Genomic DNA, 14184 nt, shown 5'->3' on the forward strand with positions numbered 1-14184 from the left:
AAAAATTTTTGGAAGGTTCTTAACAAGCGTGGTGTTCGTTCAGGGATTTTCCAAGCTATGAATGTCAAGAAATTGTTGACAAAAGAAGGGAAAATTAATTTGCAAAATTAGCATAATGCAGAAATAGCCTGTATACAAGAGCAGATTATTTTTCGTTTAAAATTTCAAAGCTTTTCAACGATTCTATATATTTTTTAATTTTGGAATTTTGCATCAAAAACACCGTCTATTATCGAAAGAAGGGAAAATTTGTGATAGAAATTATATTTTTCCAGCATATCTCGAAAGGAGATCATGCGTTTCCAAAAATAAAATACGTTGAATATTGGAAGCTTCTAAAGTAATTTTCATCATAACAGCACGTCTTGCAAGAATTTATAGAACGGCGAAATATAAAAATGGTTAACATTTAGCTTTACTAAATTATAATATTTAAAACAGTATAAATATAAAGAACAGCCTGATTTGAAAAGAAGGCAAAATTTATGATTAAACCAATAGAAGATTAGATGCCAAAAATTATTGCTTCATAATAAAACGTTTAGAATCATCGAAGTGATTGTGCTACTTTTCACTGAATGTCGTTTCTCTTAATGTCGGTACCCCGAATGCCAGTTCCTCGAATGACCTTTTTCCCTGAATGCCATTCCCCCGAATGACCGGTTTCCCCGAAAAGTGGAACAGTTTAAATAGGTGCTGTAATAATCTTCAGCGGCTGGATAGTGAATGAGAAAGAACGATAAGCAACCAAAATAAGGAAGTATTCTGTCATTCTCGGTTCTACACATGTTGGCATAAATGCAGAGAATGGTAAAACTCGAAAGAACCACCAATTAAATAAAGAAGGGTGCATATTAAATGGCCAGTTCGTTCACCACCCTGAAATGTATAAAGTTACGACAATTATGAGTGCTAAAAACTTTTCGTTGAAGTGGGCTACGGGGTATTTGGGAAACTGGCGTTCGGGGAAACGACATTCGGGGAAAAATAGCACAACCCATCGAAGTAAATGCAGTACAGTAAAGTGGGGCAAGAGTTTCTTTTTAAGGTTTTTAGCACAATTCAAAACAAAATTTATGGTGGTTCAAATGCTATTCAAATAAAAGGCTTCCACTCCGAATATCATAAAAATCGATTGAGATTTGGGAAAGTTATGGCTATTTGTTGTTTTTTGACGTGAATATTGTTATTTTTGGTCAAAATTTCGATGTATGGCACCAAATGAAGATAAAATATTTTTCAATATTTTATGTAGGGGCGTTTCTAGACCTATCATAAGGATGCTTTTAGGTGTATTAGTTTTTGCATAAATGCTTGGAAACGATTTTTGGCCCATAGTGGGGCAAAAGTTCGAATCAGCGGGGCAAAAGTTCGACTCATGTATAAACTCACGAAAAAAATGCAAATTGCCCGAAATCACCATACTATCATCAAATTTAGCAAAATTTGCCTGATCATGCGAAAAAGTTCATCAAAATTTCACATTTTAACTTAGTTCTGCAAAAAAAAAACTACTATTTTCGGGTATATTTCAATAAACCCAGTTTTGGGCAATTTTTTGATGAAAACTTAGTGCGTATTTTTCGGCAAACGAGCTGATCAGTGCTTTCGATTGCCGCGCTTTTGTCAGTTGGAGACACAAAATATTTAAAAAAAAACAGCCTACGTATAAAAGAAGGTGATATTTATTTAAATTTTAAATCAACAGTATTTGTACCTTCAATTATGGTTACATCATATTTAGAATAAAAAACATAGAACGTTTAAAAGAAGGGTAACTTTGTGCTAAATATATAAAAAATTACAGTACAAAAACATATTCCACGGGTTTCGAATTTGTCCATCTTTCTCCTCCGGAACATTTTCAAAACCTCCATGCGGGACGTACCGATAAAAAAAACTTGAGGCCGGGGATTTGTTTGGTGTCTACCTTAATGTATGTCTCGTCGTCCATGACAAGACAGCATGGCTTGACCAGACACTCACGGTACAGCTTCCGCGCACGCAATTTGGCCACTGTGTTTTGCTTGTCAGTCCGGTTTGATGCCTTCCTGACCTTAAAAACACGTAGCTCAGCATTTCAACGAATTAACCTTTCTGGCCACGTCTCGGCTGTGGGCGCTGACGTTCGCCAGCATTTCCCAGTCCCTCATAAACATCCCAAAATGATTCACTGTGGTAGGCTGGATCTCAATTATCTATGTCCCGATTTGAATGAAATTTTCACATCAAATCAGATACAGTAATACTTCGATATAACGTAACTCGATTTTTATTTTAATCACGTTATATCGAGGTTACGTTATATCGAAGCAAAATATACTTTTTTCCAAGTTTCTGTCAACATATATTGTATGATAAGAAAATGGATCTCAAATTGATATTATTGACCTAGCAGGTATTTTCAGTCTATATTACATATTTTTTAATATTTTTGTGTGTTTATTTTTTATTTCAATTTTTATTTTATTTTTTTTTTACTTCTCTATTGCAGTAATCCTTAAAGAAATCAGAAACACTCAGAAACTCTTAATGAAATTTAAAAATGACTCTTTGTTGAAAAGTCCATGAACATTTCTAGCAGGCAATTATAAAACATCACAAATTTTATTCTGAGGAACTCGTGTTAAAACTCTTGAAACAAATCCTTATGTAATGTAAATCCCACGATTTTTTTTTCAAATGTACCGTAAAGTCACCAGTCACCGTGCGGCCTCCATTCACCGTGCACATATACAAATTCCTACAGAATATTCATACAATTTTCAAAAATCATTCTTTTGTCAGCAAAATAAAATAAAACTGATTAAATGAAGTAGTTTTTGACGCAAAGCATTTTGAAAAACCTAGTTTATGTAGTCAAAATCATGTGAATTCTGTTTGAGAATGATATTTTTCAACACTCTTAGTAGAAACACCAAAAAATCACATATTTTCATTTTAACGATAGAGTACGACATTTATTAAAATTTCAACAAGTTTTCACTCTGGATACTATTAGTAAGATGTATTTCATCGTATGAGCAATAAGATTTTATGCAAATTACAATTTTTTATTTTGTTTTAGTTGAAACCCAAATGCACGGTGAATGGACCCTTTTCAATATATATGGTTCCTATTACCGTGTAAAAGGCATGAAACTATTCGGTAATATTAGATTTATTGTTATGTTGTTATTGAACTACTTCATATTTAGTTTTTGAGTGAATATGGAATGGTTTGGACAATACAGTCAAACCTCCTATAACGTTTTTAATGAAAAAATAATGATTAAGACAATTTTAATATTTTTATGGTTTTATTGTAAATGATGATTTGAATACTCTTAAAAATGAGTGCGCACACTACTAGCGACATAGTTGCACCATCAACAATGTTTCTTCGAGATACAAAATTAAATCATGACGAAAACTGTACGCACGGTGAATGGTGCACTAGTGTGCACGGTAAATGGTGACATAAAACGGTACGAGGCGACCTTAACATTACATTTTCAAACATAATTTTTGAGTATTTTTTTGTTGTGCATCACTAGTTCTAGATTTTTCCCTGAATTATTATATAATTGCACGCTACGTAGTGATATTCTAGTGCGCTTCAAATTGTTTGGAAAAGTTATATAATTTTTTGAAGTGCAAATTTTTCTTAAATGCACGGTGAATGGTAACTTGACGGTATAAGAGATTTCATGAAGAAATCACTAGAAAACTCCATTATAACAAGAACTATTCTTGAGGGATTTTCCAAGAAAACGTTTCTGAACCAATACGTGGTGGGATTATCGGCAGTATCCAAGGAGAATTTTCTGGGTGATCTGTGGAACTTGGTCAGTTTTTAGAACCTTGAATATATTTTTGTGATGAAAAAATCCGTAGAAAAATCTCTAGACAAATACTATGAGAATTACTTGGAGAACCCATTGAAAAAATCAAAGAGAACTGAAACTTCATATGGAATCAACGAAGTATTTTGTTCCACATAGAGTCCTTGAAGAAACTTAAGTGGAATGGTTTTTCCATAAAAATTTGGAGAAAAATCTGTAGAAACTCATAATGGAATTCCGGGATGAATATTCGAACCATTTCTTGATGGAATTCAACGAGATTTATCTGATGAAATTCCTCAAGGAATCCTTAAGACGGGAATCTGCTAAGTCAATACTGATCAAATGTTCCTAAATACTCTTGGAGGAATCCCTGAAATAGCTGAACACAAAAAAAAAATACATCTGGTGGAATCATTCCTGGAGAAAATCTTTTTATTCATGAATATCAAGAGAGTTAACTATTGGAATTTCTGGGAGATCCCTGTCGGAAAAAAGAAATGGTTCTAGTCAAAATCTGTGACGAAATTCCAGGAGAAACATCAAATTCTTTGAGAAATTATTTGAAGAATATTTGCAGGAATTCCTTAAGCAAAAGCTATATATTTCCTTAGGCATTTTTAGAAAACAATATTGTCAAATATACCTTAAATGAATCGGAAATGGCACCGTGGCCTAGCGACACACAAGTCTAATTCGAGTTTGATCTAGTCTTTTTGAATGCATAATCTAAATCAATAATTATCAAAGTATTCATAGACAATTGTGTGAGTGATTAGCAGGCTTGGTTCCTATTAAGATGGTTAAATCACGAACATGACACTGTTTTTCAGAGAAGATTGAAAGGAAATATTTCCGTTGATCAGCTTGAACTGCAAATAGCTTTATTAGATACATATATGATTCAAGAACATAAAAATAATGACTCGCAATTATCAGTGCTGTTATACGATTTTTGAACTGGTTTTAAAACTGATGGATTCAATAGTTTAGATCGCAACTCCTTCTAGTTGACTAACAAAACTTTTTACTTTTCTTTGTATTATTTGAGATAAAAGAACGATCGCATCTCTCTGGGGTTACCAACTATCATTCCTGTGCCAACAGTTCCAGTAGGAGCGTAAATGCAACAAAAATGAACAAATGTACATCAACGACAAAATGTTGATTTTAACATTGATCTTATATAGCACTCGATCTCGATGCATGACAGTATTCAGTAATAGTAAACGCTTGCGTTGTTCTGATTTAGTATTGGTTGGTGTTTGAATCTTGAAGAAGGTTTATTGTAGTTTATAATTCAAGTTTTTATGAAAAAATGGAAAAATAAATGAAAGCCAAAAAAAGTTACGTTATATCGAGCTATGACTGTATAAGGTACTGTGGGGTAGGTGGATACAGAAAAATAAATTGTCAACTTTATTGTTATGTACAGCTAACGTGAATAATGTAAATCAAACTTTTTCTGTAGATAACAAATAAGGGACTATTATACTTCATATCGTCATTTATTTCGATTTTGCTGATTGTTATGTATTGAGTATGAGGGGCTTGAAAATTTGCGCCAAATGATTCACTTTCCCGACCATGGTGGTGTAATTATGTATAACTTGCACCCAAATGTGGTGTAATTATGTATAGTAAAAATGATATAACTCTCGTTCTTGTCATTAGTGCTAGTTATGTTACATTTTAATGCTTAAAAATAAAAAAGGATCTTTATTGATTATATATTATGAAAAATATTTAAACATTACTTTTAGTATCAACTTCGAAACAAAATGTAACTAGAATGATTTGGACAAAATTCCTTCATTTATACACTAAAGTTAAAGAGAAGTATTGTAGAATTATTCCTTACGATGTTTTCAAAAAAACACTCGTAGTTTAAAAATATTTGTTATATTCACTTTCGAATAACACCCTGCAATCCTTTTATTCGATTTATGAATATATTTGTATCGTCTATCTAGAATTTATATGGTCAAATAAGGTACAATAATATATTTTCTATTAGAAAATTTGTTTATTTTTCTTTTTTGCAACTTATATGTAATAGATCAACCACGAAAAGTTTTATTTGATTTTCGCTATATTTATTCTTTTATATTTTTTATATCAGAACGATTTATTAATTTGACAAATTTAAGCTAGGAATAAAAAGAGATAAGGGAAAACAACATTTGCGGATTTTAAAACTTATTAAAATCCTCGTAAGCAGTCTGTCAATAAATGATAATAATACTTGATCCACTTACCCACCGCATTAAAATGTAGGGGTAAGTGTACCATGTCCAATATAACTGTATTTATTCATAAAAAAATACATTTTTTTCATTGTGATTAGATTCAATTAGATCTGAAATGCTCATCATGTGTTAAAAAAAAAATAAGTTTCCGATTTTAGACAGAGATATAATGAATTTTTGATTGATGGAGAACAATTTTCAAATTTATTAATTTTAGCAGCCAACAAGTTTGCTTGTGTTAGTGTACGTGTAGTACCAATTTTGCAATAATTCAGTGCAGACGTAAGCAGTGCCGGATTCGGGCTTCGGGGGGCCCGGGTCAGATCTTTTCACGGGGGCCCTTGGAGCAAAATGACAGGGAACGCTTAGTATTATGAAAATAAGATATTCGGAAAACTGAAACAAATGTAATAATACTCGAATTTGACTATACCCATATCACTTCGTAAATTTTGGTTAAAATAAATCATCTGTATAAAATACATGAAAAGTCATGGATGTTGAGACAGAATTGTGATTGGATCGTCCTCAATCAAGTCCGAAATTTAAAATGTTCCTGTAGAAATCAAGACTATGTCATTCATAGAGACACAAAATCAAAGATTATGTTGTTATTTTTACAATTTTGCTACAGATATTTCCATTTAATGAATTTGGACGACAGTCGTTATTGAAGCAATAAGCAAATCGTTAAGTATTTTATTTTATTATGTAGATATTTTCTGATTTTCTATAATTATTGTTAGAAAAAAATGTATCTATCGTGACTGAATAAATCAATATGCTTTTATATACTCAATTTGATTATAGTAGCGGTAAAAAGGAACAAACGATTGTCTAGCGTGACTTCAATCAGACATTTAACTAGTCTTTGCGGACAAAGAGCAATTGCTTTCAGCAAAGCACATGAGCTCCACTATCGCTGTCAACTAACAACCTTCAGAGTTAACAATATGAACTATCTTTAATTTAAGAATCGATGAAAATATAATTGTGTAAACATTCTGAGGTCGAAATAATAATAAATTCAAAACTCTTAGTAAAAATTGCAATATTCAAACAAATTACGTGGATTTGGATCAAAATTGTAGTAAATTCTAAGTTCTCTTAGTACAATTTGCTATATTCCAACAAAACCATGAAAATGTTAATACAAATTTATTCAAATCTGGCACAAATGGGAAAGACAACAGGAAAATATGGAAATATTTAAATTCCGGTAGGATATCAGATTAGTTTGATAGAATAGTAGCTTTAGTATCGTGATAGTAAAATCAAGAAAATCTATTAATTGTAGAGTATCTTCGTCTTTTCAAGATCATTCCAGGACAAAGAGCACTATAATTTTGGCAGTATCTTTTCAAAAAGTTTAAAAAATTTGCTGTTATGGACCCGCGAAAAGTTTTAAAGTTTTTGATATAACTTTGATGATTTTCATTAGCGAATAGAAGGATTATCGTTGGAATTGAAAAGTTGAGACAAACATCGTATTGAATTTGCTATTCACTCTAGAAAATCATTATCTCATGTCATAATATCTCTGTTAGAAATGGTATCAGAATTGTGTTTTTAATTTTAAACCATTATTGTAAAAATAATGAATAGTGAAAACTTTTTTCACTTCTCGGGGGGGCCCCTTCATTGGGGGGCCCGGGGCATTTGCCCCCTTGGCACCCCCCCAAATCCGGGCCTGGACGTAAGAATAAGGACTGTTCATTTAAGAAAGTGGACACCTAAATATTAGCATTTTGGTGTAAAAATTCCATAAAAACAAATAACATTTTGTTTCAGTGTGATTTCAAGTGTTTATTTTGACAACAGACAAAAGTTGACATAGAAAAATTATAAATTCTTAACGATGGGTCGAATGGACATGGCGACTCTCAATTTTTTTCTGCACAAATGGTGTACAGAAAAACTGTCGTTCCGAGATTTGGCCTAAATCGCGAAGTGTCCAAATTGAATTTTTTCAACGCTGTGGCCAAAACAGATATTCCTGACGACGTACGATACATCCCAACAGAAAAATTTGGGAAAAATGATTTGGTATGGCAAGCAGTTTGCTCCTGCGGTATGAAAGTACTACATATTTCACAACGGGTTCAATCAACGGCGAAAATTACAGAACTGAATGCATTAAAAATGGCTTCTGCCCATCTACTGAAAGCATACCATGCCTCCATTGTTTTTGCCAGCATCGGCTCACTATGCTTCAGCTACTTTGGAGATGCTCAAGAAGGAATAATTCGAATTTGTAGAAAAATGATCGAATCCATCAAATTGCTCAGAACTACGCCTCATTGAAACATATTGGGCAATAATCAAACGGCATCTTAAGAAGGATGGAAGAGAAGCAAGCTCCATCGATTTTTTCAAGAAAATGTGGTCAGCAGTTCAAAAAGCAGTTCGAAAAGTTCCGAAAAAAATTGTGCAGAATTTTATGGGAGGTATCAAAAGAAAAGTAAGAGCATTCTCCAGCAATGCTCAATAAATGTTCAAATTTTTGTGAATTTGATCGAAATTACGTTGATTTCCATGTATTTTAGGTAAACTCATGAATTTGTTCGAAAATAAACAGATTACTGTAAAAAACACGTGTCCACTTTCTTAAATGAACAGTCCTTATAACCTAAAACAAAGCAATGGTGCGAAAACATTCAACATATTCAAGTATTTATGCTTAATATGGACAAATGATCCATTTACCCCACTGATACACTTCCCCACTGTACCTTAACTTGAATAACTTGAATTAGCATATATTTTTGAGTATTTTTTCCAATCATGAGTTTGAAACTAATTAAACAATTTGGCTATGGGTATTTTTTTTACGAAAAATTCGAAGCAAGCATGAACACTCCACAAAAAACTGACTTCGGTGAATTTGTACATCTAGTCTAAAGCTAAAACTTTGCGGAAGATAACATGAGGCGATTCATGAAAAGTTTTGAGTTATGGAGATATGAAATATTAAGTCAGGGAAATTGTTTGTTGAAGTTCATGTTATATTTGTTTTTCAATTAAAATTCCATTCAAATCAGTCCACAAAAAAGTCAGATCTTACCCCCTCAAATTGACCATTCTGAATAGAAAATCGAAAAAGTTGCAAATGTTTTGTACAATACCTTATATTTGGCGTTATTTTTATCTAATTTGAATTCAAAGCAGCTCTGAACATATTAACTTTGCTTTGAACATAATATGCATAATATGTTAAAAATAAATATATGATGTGATTAAATTAAAAAAATTGGCCCTTTATATTCAACGCCATTTCTCAAAATTGGCTCATTTCGGTTGTGCCCCTTTTGTCTGAATGTCAGTTCCTCAAATACCCTGTTTCCTCGATTGTCGCAATGCTCTGAAAAGTTTTTAACGTTAATTATTCCCCCCACCACTAAAAACTAGTCTCTCTTTATTTGATATGTGACTCTTTCGAGTGTTACTGTTTTGTCTCGTATATTTTGGCTACGGGGTATTATACAAGTAGTGCCAAATATCTTGTCATTTTGATTGCTCTTCGGTCTTTATAGTCCATCCGTTTTTATGAGTTATGAATTTTCAAATAATAAACGTGTTTAGGTTTTCCTTAATTAAAAAGTAATCTAAATAATTTAGCAAAATGATGGAAAGTGCATATTGTATAGCTTCAAATACATGCACAAAATTTAGTTTAGATTGAAAAAGGTCAGTCTAAAAATGCCATTTGCGTTTTGAACTGGAAATGCTATTTCTAGAAGGGAAAATAATGTCTAGCAGGTTTAGCTTCTCGAGCGAAATATTTCGAATGACTGCTTTCCCCGGATCGATGCAGTAAACAAATATATCACTTTCGAGAAGTCGATAGACCAATATTTTCATACCCTCAAGTGCATTGTAACTGCTCCGCTTATTGGTTCATTCATCATCGGGTGGAGCAGAGTAGTGTGAAATACGCCCCCTCGTCATATTTCCCACCAGGAAAGGCCCACTCGCATCTCCAGCGTGAATCCCGTTCTCTCTGGTTCACATGTAGGCAACATAACTCGCAGAAACACGTGCCCCCCAAAGCAAATAGTCACAACAAATCGAGCGCTATAGGCAAACCTCCAGTCGTATGGTTCCGACGAAGCGGAAAACTCTTGTGTTAAATGAATGATCCGAAAGTTAAACTTGCTCCTCTCGAAGTTATAAATAATAGTAACAACAGTTTGCTCCGTCGAACACGATGTCGGCAACGACGACGATGACGACGACAACGCCCGCGAGCTGTTCTATCTTGCACATATCTATGTAGGAATCAAACTTGCGATGTCGATTTTAGCGGAACATATCGCAGTCGCAGGCAGCATATCGATGCAGAGTGAGCTAGCGCAGATTGGGATTCGATTCGGGAAAGTTTCCGTGTTAGATACCGACTAACTCAACTTGTGCGAATTAGTTGTCTGAATGTTTGGAGTTTCTAGTACAAAGACAGTGATGGCTGATTCGAAAAATGGTAAAACTCTCAAGTACCAGATTGCATTATTTCGTATTTGCAACACAAATTGGCAATACATCATCCCCAGACAACCTAAAATTGCCTAAGAATATACGTAAAAGGTCATTTATTTGTACAAATTACATGAAACCTGCACAATCGATGCATTAAAACGATTGATTGACGGGTTGAAGGTTGAACATAATTCTGAAGTTCTCTGCCTGGTATAGTACAAATGAAATATTGGAACACATGCCGAATAAAATTATTAATAATTTCAGGCAAAAATCGTTGCAATCTTCTATTGCCGTGATAAATGCGCTATATATCTAGGTTAAGTTAATTGAAAGCGTTTTATTCTCTGATGAGCAGATGAAATCAACTCACCTGTAAAAAATCTGAACCGATAAGGTGAAATGTAATATGTTTAAAAAAAAAAAGTTAATTAAAGCCTTATTAAATTTTACCATATTAAGATGATAGTGTTTTCTATCACAGACCTAGATATAAGAAATTAATGTAATGTTTGGAATGATTCTAACAAAGGAAATAAAAAAAAATCAGTCTTCTCTGGTGTCCCTACCACAAAGGCGGAAGCAATTTGTGCCATGTCATAGTTATGTGGTACCCTTGAATATAAGTTCCATCTGGTCTAGATTGGAAAGAAGTGACGTGAGTATATAGTGTATTTTTTGAGGAATTTAAGTATACCGATGTTTTATGTTGGAAATTATCTTCTTAAAATTCATACTTACTTCGATGGTAGGCTTAAATCACTAGCATATTTCCGCTATTGGTCTTCCCCTCAGAATGAATCACTTTAATCAAATAGCAGCAACGTTGACCGTGAACTTGGAACACTCTTCTCCGCACACAACACCATCAAGCACAATCGAAAGCAAACAAATTCACTCATCAATAATAAACTGGAGATTCATTGTCGCGCGCAGTGGCCTTTTCCCATCAATTAAATCAATGCATTAAAATTTCCCTCACGCATTAATTCTTCTGCACACAAACACAAACCAGCTTGCGCTCGCGGGTGCTTCAATCCGATTTACGGCTGGACCGAATCTCATTTCTCGTTTGGCACTAACTCACACTCTGTTGGGTATCACCAGCATGGTGGTGGAGCCGAGGGGCGATGCACATTCAATTGAGGTTTAATTACCATTAATTTCACTTGTTTCGCAGCATTGCACAGCATACATACGTTCAGAATGCAGTTTCCCGTTCAATTCACCGGTTTGGTTTTTTGATTCTTTATTTTTCACTACGTTGGCTGTGGGAGGAAAGAGGAAGTAGAATTTTAATTATGCTTTTTGCTTATTTCCCCACGCATCGAAAATAGTGAACGACCTGAATGTTAACGCACTGCTCGCGAGCACCAAAAATTAATCGGTCGATGTATGCAAATTCACGCCCCGCCAATGGCGATAACTTTAGCAGCAGCAGCAATAGCGACGTAATGGAAACAATTCAGAGAGGTGGAAAGATAAATGGTGTCGCAAATCGTACACTTCAGGATAATTATCAGAACTAAAAGTCTGAAAAGACTTCTAGTAAAATTAGGTGTTTCTCAAGGCAGCTTTTTGGGACCAATATTATACAATACATTTACATCTGACTTACCTGAGTTACCTCAGGGTTGTCAAAAATCTTTGGATGCCACAAACCTCTCTCCCAAAGGACGAAGTTTGCGTGTCATCTATTGTAGATAGCAAAAAAGTTGTTATGCCCTTATTAATAGAAAATCAATACTTTGTCTTAAGAACAAGCTTTTGATCTTAACACTTCAGTTGTCGCGCTGTTGTATTTTGTACAACACTGTTGAAAAAATTTCGCTTTTCGTTCACAACAGCAGCGTGGCAAACTGCACGACGACTGGAAGGTTAAAACAAATTTTCAGGCCAGCCATGTTGTATGCTGTACCAATATGGACAAGCTGTTGTAATACCAGGAAGGAAGCTCTGAATAGGATTCAAAATAAAATTTTAAAAATGATTCTGAAGCTTCCTTCCTGGTACAGTATTAATGAGTTAATACTGCTAGCTATTCACTCTAGAAAATCATTATCTCATGTCATAATATCTCTGTTAGAAATGGTATCAGAATTGTGTTTTTAATTTTAAACCATTATTGTAAAAATAATGAATAGTGAAAACTTTTTTCACTTCTCGGGGGGGCCCCTTCATTGGGGGGCCCGGGGCATTTGCCCCCTTGGCACCCCCCCAAATCCGGGCCTGGACGTAAGAATAAGGACTGTTCATTTAAGAAAGTGGACACCTAAATATTAGCATTTTGGTGTAAAAATTCCATAAAAACAAATAACATTTTGTTTCAGTGTGATTTCAAGTGTTTATTTTGACAACAGACAAAAGTTGACATAGAAAAATTATAAATTCTTAACGATGGGTCGAATGGACATGGCGACTCTCAATTTTTTTCTGCACAAATGGTGTACAGAAAAACTGTCGTTCCGAGATTTGGCCTAAATCGCGAAGTGTCCAAATTGAATTTTTTCAACGCTGTGGCCAAAACAGATATTCCTGACGACGTACGATACATCCCAACAGAAAAATTTGGGAAAAATGATTTGGTATGGCAAGCAGTTTGCTCCTGCGGTATGAAAGTACTACATATTTCACAACGGGTTCAATCAACGGCGAAAATTACAGAACTGAATGCATTAAAAATGGCTTCTGCCCATCTACTGAAAGCATACCATGCCTCCATTGTTTTTGCCAGCATCGGCTCACTATGCTTCAGCTACTTTGGAGATGCTCAAGAAGGAATAATTCGAATTTGTAGAAAAATGATCGAATCCATCAAATTGCTCAGAACTACGCCTCATTGAAACATATTGGGCAATAATCAAACGGCATCTTAAGAAGGATGGAAGAGAAGCAAGCTCCATCGATTTTTTCAAGAAAATGTGGTCAGCAGTTCAAAAAGCAGTTCGAAAAGTTCCGAAAAAAATTGTGCAGAATTTTATGGGAGGTATCAAAAGAAAAGTAAGAGCATTCTCCAGCAATGCTCAATAAATGTTCAAATTTTTGTGAATTTGATCGAAATTACGTTGATTTCCATGTATTTTAGGTAAACTCATGAATTTGTTCGAAAATAAACAGATTACTGTAAAAAACACGTGTCCACTTTCTTAAATGAACAGTCCTTATAACCTAAAACAAAGCAATGGTGCGAAAACATTCAACATATTCAAGTATTTATGCTTAATATGGACAAATGATCCATTTACCCCACTGATACACTTCCCCACTGTACCTTAACTTGAATAACTTGAATTAGCATATATTTTTGAGTATTTTTTCCAATCATGAGTTTGAAACTAATTAAACAATTTGGCTATGGGTATTTTTTTTACGAAAAATTCGAAGCAAGCATGAGCACTCCACAAAAAACTGACTTCGGTGAATTTGTACATCTAGTCTAAAGCTAAAACTTTGCGGAAGATAACATGAGGCGATTCATGAAAAGTTTTGAGTTATGGAGATATGAAATATTAAGTCAGGGAAATTGTTTGTTGAAGTTCATGTTATATTTGTTTTTCAATTAAAATTCCATTCAAATCAGTCCACAAAAAGGTAAAATCTTACCCCCTCAAATTGACCATTCTGAATAGAAAATCGAA

At 34.0% G+C, this 14184-nt stretch overlaps 1 protein-coding gene across 12 annotated transcripts in view; it reads right to left on the reverse strand.

The window, feature by feature from the left end:
• Nucleotides 1–14184, reverse strand: part of LOC5566052 (CD151 antigen) — a 280588-nt gene that overhangs the window by 253064 nt on the left and 13340 nt on the right. For all 12 annotated transcript variants that reach the window (XM_021852736.1, XM_021852742.1, XM_021852737.1 and 9 more), the window contains exon 3: nt 11288–11814. The gene's annotated coding sequence lies outside the window, so the exon portion shown is untranslated. The remainder of the gene's footprint in view (nt 1–11287; nt 11815–14184) is intronic.

The sequence above is a fragment of the Aedes aegypti genome, chromosome 3, assembly GCF_002204515.2.
Source record: "Aedes aegypti strain LVP_AGWG chromosome 3, AaegL5.0 Primary Assembly, whole genome shotgun sequence".
Lineage (NCBI taxonomy): Eukaryota > Metazoa > Arthropoda > Insecta > Diptera > Culicidae > Aedes > Aedes aegypti.